A 9,547-nucleotide genomic window follows, 5' to 3' on the forward strand; every position below is an offset into this window, starting at 1 on the left:
GGTGGATCTTGGAGGCACACGAGCGCGTGTGGAGCAACTTTTGACCTAAAAGAAAATCTGGGTTGTGTAGATTGGGAGATTCCGCAGACAATGGAAGTGGTTGTGTCGGAAAACTTTTCCAGCAGCGACGACATGCAGCAACAACAGATGGCAGCAGTAGGAGACGGGACAGCAGCAACGACAGCGACAGATCTACCCGCATGAGAGATTTGCAGCGCGTGTGACGGTTTTTGGCGACGCGCTTTTGGGCATGACCTGATCTGGAGATGACTGTTGTTCGCAGGAAAATTTGCCAGAAATAGTGGCAGCGGCGGTAGTAACAAGTTGAATGGAAATCGAGTGAAACGTGTCGGAATGTTGGAAAAGAGAAACTATGATTATATTCCCTAACTGTTGGGAACTCGGTAGCGGAATCGTCAAGGATGATCGAAATAGGCTCTAGATACCATGTTGAAGTTGTGAGATTTTAGAGAAAAGGAAGAGAGAAAATAATAAGGGTTTGAATATTATTGATAATAGCTTAATGCTAACTTTATTACAAAAGACTCAATACTAATCTATATTTATAGAGAAACATAGACTCAATGCTAAATCAGAATAAATCATAATAATAATGAGAGATATTCTAAGATATCTCTGTTATTATAAATTGATCCTAAGAAATAACTCAAGATACTCTAATGTAATATAAAAGATCTTATAAGATATTTTTTAATATTCGGACAGTTTCATTCACAACCTTCTTGCAACAATTCCATTCCATTCACAACCTTCTTGCAACAATTCCATTCCATTCACAACAAACATACACTTACACACACACACACAGAAAGAGAGATAGTAACATAGGAAGAGAGAGAGACGCATATCAGGTTGTGAACAAAACCGTGTAATGAACAATACCTTCTCAACTTCAGGTGATCCTTCTCAAGAGTCGGCTAAATTACTTTCCTTCTTTTTTTTCTTTTGCATCAAAAAAGTCACTATGAAAGGATTTTAAAGCTGATAACTGCCTCTTGTTGCATCAAAATCAAATTAAACCATAGGAAACAGAACAAAGCTTCCATTTCCCGAATTATATCTAACCCAATACCAAACAAAAAAGTATTAGTTTGACCAAAACATCAGCAAATAAAAATGGCATGCTACAAAATTTAAGGAATGTGCAGCTCCAACAGCATGAGGAATTTGCGCGCCGTAGATCATGCCAAATTTTGCATTTTGTAACTTTCATACTCCTGGAGCAAGGATGCAACAACAATTTATTATCTTTACTTGTATTTATCATCATCATAATCAAAATCTTGTACATGGAAGCTTTCAATTCATACATAACATAAAAATCTTGTGCTATTGTGCTTGTTGGACCCATCTGCTTTCATTTTCCATTATCAAGCTCATTGGGAAAACTCAGATTTGTAAATTCTTGCAGAGTAGGAACAACTCTATAACAAGTTTCTAATGCAATGGAATACAAAAATGTAATTCTTTTTGTGTCGTAAAACCCAGGGAAAATAACATCAACATTCACTTTTCTATTCAATGTAGTGCTATTACTCAACAAACAACACATAATGTCCTATGTGAAAATAACAGATAGAACAAGGCCCTCACTGATTTAAGGAGAGCAAACATCTCAACTACCAAACCAATTTGATAAACAAGTAGAATCTCATTCACCAACAAACAAATGGTTCAGTTATAGTCACATCTGAAAAGAATTATTCTTCCAAAATGAGAGGCCAAACCAAAAAATATGTGACACCAACATTAGTGATTGAACTTTGAGCTTTTTGTGCTGATTTAGTGCCATAAATTTAAATTCAGCATATCCATAATTTCTGCAGCTCTTTTCTAAATCCTTTATAACCATAGTGTTTACTACTCTTCCCTTTTGATCATATGATAAATAGGGACTAACTGGAAGATAGAACTAATGATCAGTCACCCCATCAATACTACGAAACTAAATAGGGAACCTGTAAATCACTCCAAAAGCATAAATTTAGACTATTTCTACACAACATTGTTATGAAATTTATACTTGAGTATTAACAATTGTGTGAAATCTTTAGGTTAAGCAAAAAACTCTTTGCCCAAAAACTGGACTGATTGGGGCAAAGCTGCCAATTAATTTTAATCATGGAGGCTAAGTGTACCACAAACCTTTGAACCTTAGGAGCAAAGTTTCTAGTGTTTCCTATTTAAGTAATAACTCCTGTTGCGATCATTTTCCATTCAGGATCATCAAGGCTCAATCACACCATCTCATTGCTGCAACATTTAACACATCAGAGAAAATGGACCATGCTGAAAGTCTCTATTTTGCTTAACACGTCAGAGAAAAATGCAACATTTAACTCATCAGAGAATTACATGTCATCAAGCCACAAGGCATGAACACATTAGTAGCCTCAACTGCACTTTAGTAGCCCCAAAAGTTTGCAATGGTACATCATTATGCCGCCACCTCAACAAATATTTTGAAGTCATTTCATTATCAAATGCAGCTACCAATTTTGAAGTCTCAGTTAATCTCTTTACAGTTTCTGCTATCTTTAATCCTTGTCAGTCACTCTGATAAATGGTGCCTATTTCTTGAATTATATCTACCAAAGGAGATGAAATCACATGATTTATCATCATAATCCACCACTGCGTAGTTGTACTGCACTTTCTTAAGCCTGAACACTTTCTACTTTCCTCAACTTATATTGAAAAGGATTTTTTTTATTTTTTTTTGCTTTGGTAGTTTATCATTTTACCATACAGAGAAATATATCTCTTTGCTTTCACCATGATCAACTTATTATGTACTGCTCAATCTGTAATACACAACTTGGATTATGAAGGTTAGGGGCATATAACTAATTTTGCCATAGCAGGTAAATTGAGTTCATTACTTTCTAATTTCCAAACACAAAGAAGAAAGAAAATGCAAAATCATACGATTATGTCAAACCAAAAAAATTGCAGAACTAAGGGACACCAAATAAGCCAACATCATTAAGCAAGCAATACTACAGTTACAAATGAATACATCAGTACACCCCAAAAATCAAAGGGCTCTCTGTATCCCTTTCATTTAATGACTCAAACATACCATCCTATAATTTATATAATGAATAGTAATTAGATTTAAGGATCATTGAGGCTGAATTTAACCAAACCAGTCATGCATTATGAATGAATAATACACAATTACACATTGCAAAAGCATCTAGGTTCAAAGCCAAAATGGGGTGTCAATGGCTCATCACCCCATAATTTCCATATGCAATAACTATTGAGTTTGAGGGTCATTGAAGCTGAATTTAACCATCCAAGAAGTTACATAATGAAACAACAATCGGACTTAAGTGTCGCATAGGTTGCATTTGATCATCCCAATTTGCAGTGTGAACAAGTAATTCACATTGCAATAGCATCTAGTTCCATGGCAATCAATAACTCAAAGACACCATTTCAAAAGTGACATAATGAGTAGTAGTTAGACTTAAGAGTCATTCAGGCAGCATTTAACCATCTCATATATAAATTTTGAAGAAAGTATTCCCACAATTCAATAATGTCTAGGTCTATGACCATCAAAGCTCAAACATATCATTGCACGATTTGTGTTGCCAATAGCTATTGAACGTTCAAGGGGCATTTAACTATCCTTGAATTTACAAAGTCGACAGCAATTCAACTAAAAGGTCAATGAGATTGCATTTAACCATCCCAAATTGTGTTATGAATATAGAATTCACTATTGTTGCCTTTATCCGTCACACTTTGCAGCAAGAATGAAGGTTCTTGAATAGAAAATGAGTAATCCAGCAATCAAGCATCGAATAAAAGCCATGGACACAAATCTATCGCATTAACTAGTCAAGGGTTGACTTAAGGGCCACCGAGTTGCATTTAACCATCTCACAGTATATAAGTCTAAATAGCAATTGGACTTAAGGGTCACCAAGGCTGCATTTAACCGTCACATATTTGCATAAGCATCAAGTTTTAGGGTCATCGATGGCTCAAACATATCATCCCACAATTTACATAGTCAATAGCTGACTTAAAAGTCCCCGATGCAACATTTAACCATCTCTATATTTCCAAAGTTGGCATAACAATTAGACTTAAGGGTCACCGATGTTACTTTTATATGTCACAATTTGCAGCATGAATAAAGAATTCACATTGCAATAGCATCTAGTTGCAGGGTCATCATTGCCTCAAAGATACCATCTCAAAATTCACATAATGAATAGCAATTAGTCTTAAGGGACATCGAGGGACATGGAAGTTACATTTCCACACATTGCAATACCATCTAGTTCCAAAGTAACATATGATCCCAAATTAACACCATTAATACCACATTGTGGTGTGGTAAGAATTGTGTTTATTCAAAAGCTTTCGGGTCAAAAGATTGCATTTTCGGGTCATCAAAGAACAAAAAGAAACCATCTCAAAGGGTCATATTTAGGGTTTTTGGATCATAATTAACACCCATTTTTCAAATTTCGAAAAATATTCAAATCTTGGAATCTTGCATTTATCCATCACAATTTCAAGGATGAACGAAAAATTCAAATGGCAATAACATCTAGTTTCAGATTCATCAATGATTCATATATACCATTTCAAAATTCACATAATGAATAGCAATGGGTCAAAGTTACATTCATCCATCCCAGTTTCACATTTTGAATAAAGTATTCAAATTTTGCAATTGCAAGATTGCATTTCGGGTCATCAAAGAACAAAATATACCATCCCAAAGATTATAAATAGAAACTCATAATAAATTGTACGTAAGTCTTGCATCCAAGATTGCAAATAGGAATAAAGAGTTCAAATTTCCGTTTCATTAAGAATCATCAAGAAATAGAATCCATAACAAGAGCCATGGAACAAAGTATCAATCTTGAAATCAAATTTAGGGTTTTCAGGCTCAAAATCAAAAACCCCTTCAAAATATGAAAAAAAGATCAAATCTCACAGTTAATATCGAATTCAGCGCCAACCTTTTAGGGTTTGTATACCCCGTTAAAAATCGATTAACAATAACGAAGGTCAATGAAACTGAACAAAGAAAAATCGATTTACGGGACGTAGATCTTTCTTCCAATAATATTTCTGTGTATGTTCCGCAATTCGTGTTTCATCGATTGGAAGAAAACATAAGGGAACTTGGTAATGAAACTAAACGAATCTATCGTAACAAACACGCAGTATTGCAAACAAGAAACGGGACATACCACAATGAAGAAGTGTGCACATGTTTGATCTATATAAAAAGGATTTCATTAGTTATGTATCCAATTCGGACTTTGGGCCGAGGCCCAATAAGTGCTGAGTCCAAGTCTTGAATAATATATTTTTAATTGATGGTTAAAAATAAATTGAAATTGCTATTGACCAAAAGATAATTACGATAAGTTTGTAAATTGTAATATACGATTTTAACTCGAATTGCTTGTTAAATTGTTTTTTATTGAGTTTATTTGTTTAAGATTTTTTTTAAACTATTTTTATAATATATTATTTTTTAAATAATTTTAAAAATAAAATAAAAAATTTATTTAAATAGTTCATCTCAAAATATTATTTTAAATATTCCATCTATTTATTATAATTATTTTTGGATAATAAAATTTTAAAAAATAATTGAAATAAAAAATCATTTTGAGAAATTTTTCATAAAAACTATTAATTAAATACACATTTTTTTAAGAAAAAATATGATTTTTATCATGTTAAAATATATATAAAAAAAGTTATTGAATGTCAAAATTTCTTCATTTAATTGATAATAAATGAATTTAAAATAAATTTATAATTTTTAAGTAAGTTATGATGAAAACCACTTTCTAAAGATCTTGACCAAACGCATTCAATATTTTTTTTTTACAAATCATTTATTTAATTTAACACCTTTAAGTTGAAACAATTTATTAATTCTATAATTTATTGTCTAAATTATTAGTTTTTTGCTCAATATTTATAGACTTGACAACATGTTGACATATTACCTAATGCAAAATATAGATGCCACAATTAATTTTTGAATTATTAAAACATACAATCTATGTAAAAAGTGAAGACATGTTATTTTTAATGTCGTGTTGTAAGGTAGATGTTAAACAAACTATCATATAAAGTTAAATATTCAAAAAGATTACGTTAAATCTCAAAAAATATTTTATACCATACAATTAAAATAGAATTAGGACTTAAAAAACTTAAATAGTTAAAGACATTGATACAAAATAAACATTTAAATATATTAATAGATAATACCAAATCTTTTAAAATGACAAATCCTACATAAAAACAAGCTTACAAATAAATAGATCAAGATTGAGCCTTTAAAATTTTGAATAAATCATATTAATTCAGGCAAAAACTAGATCGACCTGATATATTATTACTCATGTTAATAACTTTAAAAAATACAAATATATTTTGTATTTTATATTTTGCATATCTATGTTTAAACAAAATTGATTAGTATATGATGGAATTAAATCTTTAAAAAATGATGGAATCGAATTTGAAGGACTTCAATTATTTGACGACTCAAAAGATGTTTATTATTTATTTATTTTTTGATAGAATCGAAGATTATGTATATTTATATTTAAAATTATTAAAAAAATATAAAAATAATATGATACTGTAATTGATGATATAAAAATTTAAATATATTTAATTTATTTTTAAAAATATATTATTATTTTCTTAAATTATATATAAAAAAAATAGTCATATCCTCACTCGAGTTATGAAAGTTTGAAGATACAAGAGGTATTTATTTATTTTTGTAGTGCAGTTGAATATTAAGTTTATATATATATATATATATATATATATATATATATATATAGTAATGAGAAACAAATATTCTAAATTTAACATAAGTTTTTGCACAATTACTCATATATATATATATTTGATAATTTATTAAAAAAATATAAAAATAATATGATTGTTGATATAGCATTTTAAAGATATTTAATTATTATTATTTTCTTAATTTAAAAAACAAAAATAAGTATTATCCTCGACGCATGTTAAAAAGTTTTCTATTATTATAGTGTTTCTTTAAAAGTAAAATAAGTTTTATTTTATTATTATTTATTTATTTATTATCAAACTCTAAATTATTAAAATTTATTTTTTTTAAGAATCGAGGGATTAAAACAAAATAAAATCAATTATTAAATTATTACTCTATCTAGAATAAGTATAATCAAATTTAAGCTCATTTTATTTGTAATGAAACAAGTAAAAATCTACAATCTATTTCATATTTAATAAGTGTATATCTAAAATATCATTAATTTAATGTAACTATTTTTATTTTTAATGATCTAAAATATAGACTTTAAAATTTATTAGAATTGTAAAGATTAAATATAATCAATTAACTTTTTTAATATATGTAATTTAATTTGTTTTTGTTTATAATTCATTTAGATTAGATGGAGTATATTTTGTAAATCTATATCACATTGGCCTTTCCCAATTCACAAAAAAGATTAAAAAGTGTAAAAAATTATGTATGCGGCAATAAAGCAGAAATTATTGTCCGCAGAACTGGCAATAAAGCAGATCATATACAAATCAACGTGGTTCGCCTCGATAAGCCCTCACCTGTTATTGTAGATCAGCTCTTGTTTGATTTGGGCTCTGCTCCCTTCTAATAAATTTTTTCTTTAAAAATATATATATATATATATAAATACATTAAATCAATAGAAATTTTACCTTTTACTTCTTACACTCCTACTCCCATAAATGTGATGAATGACATATTTACTCTCATATAAATGAGGATTAAATTTTTCTATTTTATTAAAAAACTTCTTAAAAATTTTATGATACTGAATTTACACTTTGATATTTTTTTCTCAATTTTTTTAGTATAAAACTATTTATCGGAAAACATATTTGAGATTTTTTAAAACTACTGAAAAATCTGAAACTATATGTTCTTTGAATTTTGTTTTTATATTATTATTTTAACATTCACAATTGAGTCAATTTCAATTTTTTATTATGAAACTTATTTGATTAATGTTGATCTTACACATGCATATGAGTACTATTTGATATATTTATAATAATACACAAGGTAAATCATATCTTTAGAATATTTTCATTATATATTTTTACTTGGAAAACAAAGTTTTATAAATAATGTTTGTTTATTATTGATTCAAAATGATTGGAACAATTGATATATATATATATATATATATATATATATATATCTTTGTACATAAGAGTTTATCGAAAAACTTGTGAAACATTTTTAATTTTTTTAAAGGTTTCTAATATACACATTTTTAATTTTTTGTACTGAAAATTTTATCAAAAAAGTTTTTGTTAGATTCCGAAAATCTTTTAGGTATTAGAAAATTTGAATTATTTAGTTCATAAATATTTGAATGATAATATATATATATATATATATATATATATATATGAATTTGAGTTTGTAAAAAAATAAACAATATAAAATATAAAATTAACATTTTAATAATATTGTAAGAGTATATATATAATCATTAGGGTATAGGATAAAATTTCCTAAGCCAATTGATAGAGATACTCTATTGGGTTTGAACAACCCGTGAAATACTAGTTCAAAACCATTTCAATTCAATTAAAGAATACTATCTTATTATTCGATAAAATATTATATATTAATTATTATATTAGTGATTAATTTGTTAAACAAAAATGTTGATAAAAAAAAAAAAAAAAGAATCAAACTTTGGATCACTTTCACTGTAATTTGTTGGTCTCTCAATAAATCCAAACCATTGGACTAATCTAAAGTATTTTTAGAATAATTTTCAAGTGCATGTAGGGTTTAGAATAATTCCCTATAATTTTCATCTCTATAATATTAGTTTATGCATAATTTCTTTTTTTCGTTTTTTAGAAGATATGAGATGTTAAATTATAATATAATTAACTCACACAACTGTAATGTATCAGAATAAACATTTGTCAGTTGAATTATAGTTCAATAAGTGTTTCTCTCTATTTACTTTAATTGTGAAGCAACTTAAATCTAGGTACTTTTACCATTAGTGTTCATTGACAAAAGCTTAAGTTGTTTACTCAATGTATTAAGCATTGTATGATTCCCATTATCTTAACACATTCTATTGGTCTTAACTAGAACTCCTTCTAGTTTTATATATGAAAGAATTTTTTGATTTTATATATAAAAAAAGTTATGAATTTTAAAATATATTTATTGTTTAAATTAGTTGTATATCCTTATTTAATATGTTTGTTTTTAAAAAAATATTAATAGATATTTAAGATCCATTGATTTTCAATGTATAAAAATAATTAAAATGTTAAAACAATCAGTAAATATATTAATTTTGATTTTATTTTTTATTTTTTTCGTATAAATAAGATCAGAAAATTCAGTAACTTGGAATTGTTAATAAAGTTTTGCGAGTAATTATTTTATTAAGTGTTTGAACATGAATTATCATAATCTATTTGTCATAAGTTGAAGTTTATTAAA

This window comes from Cicer arietinum, chromosome 7 (genome assembly GCF_000331145.2).
Source record: "Cicer arietinum cultivar CDC Frontier isolate Library 1 chromosome 7, Cicar.CDCFrontier_v2.0, whole genome shotgun sequence".
NCBI lineage: Eukaryota > Viridiplantae > Streptophyta > Magnoliopsida > Fabales > Fabaceae > Cicer > Cicer arietinum.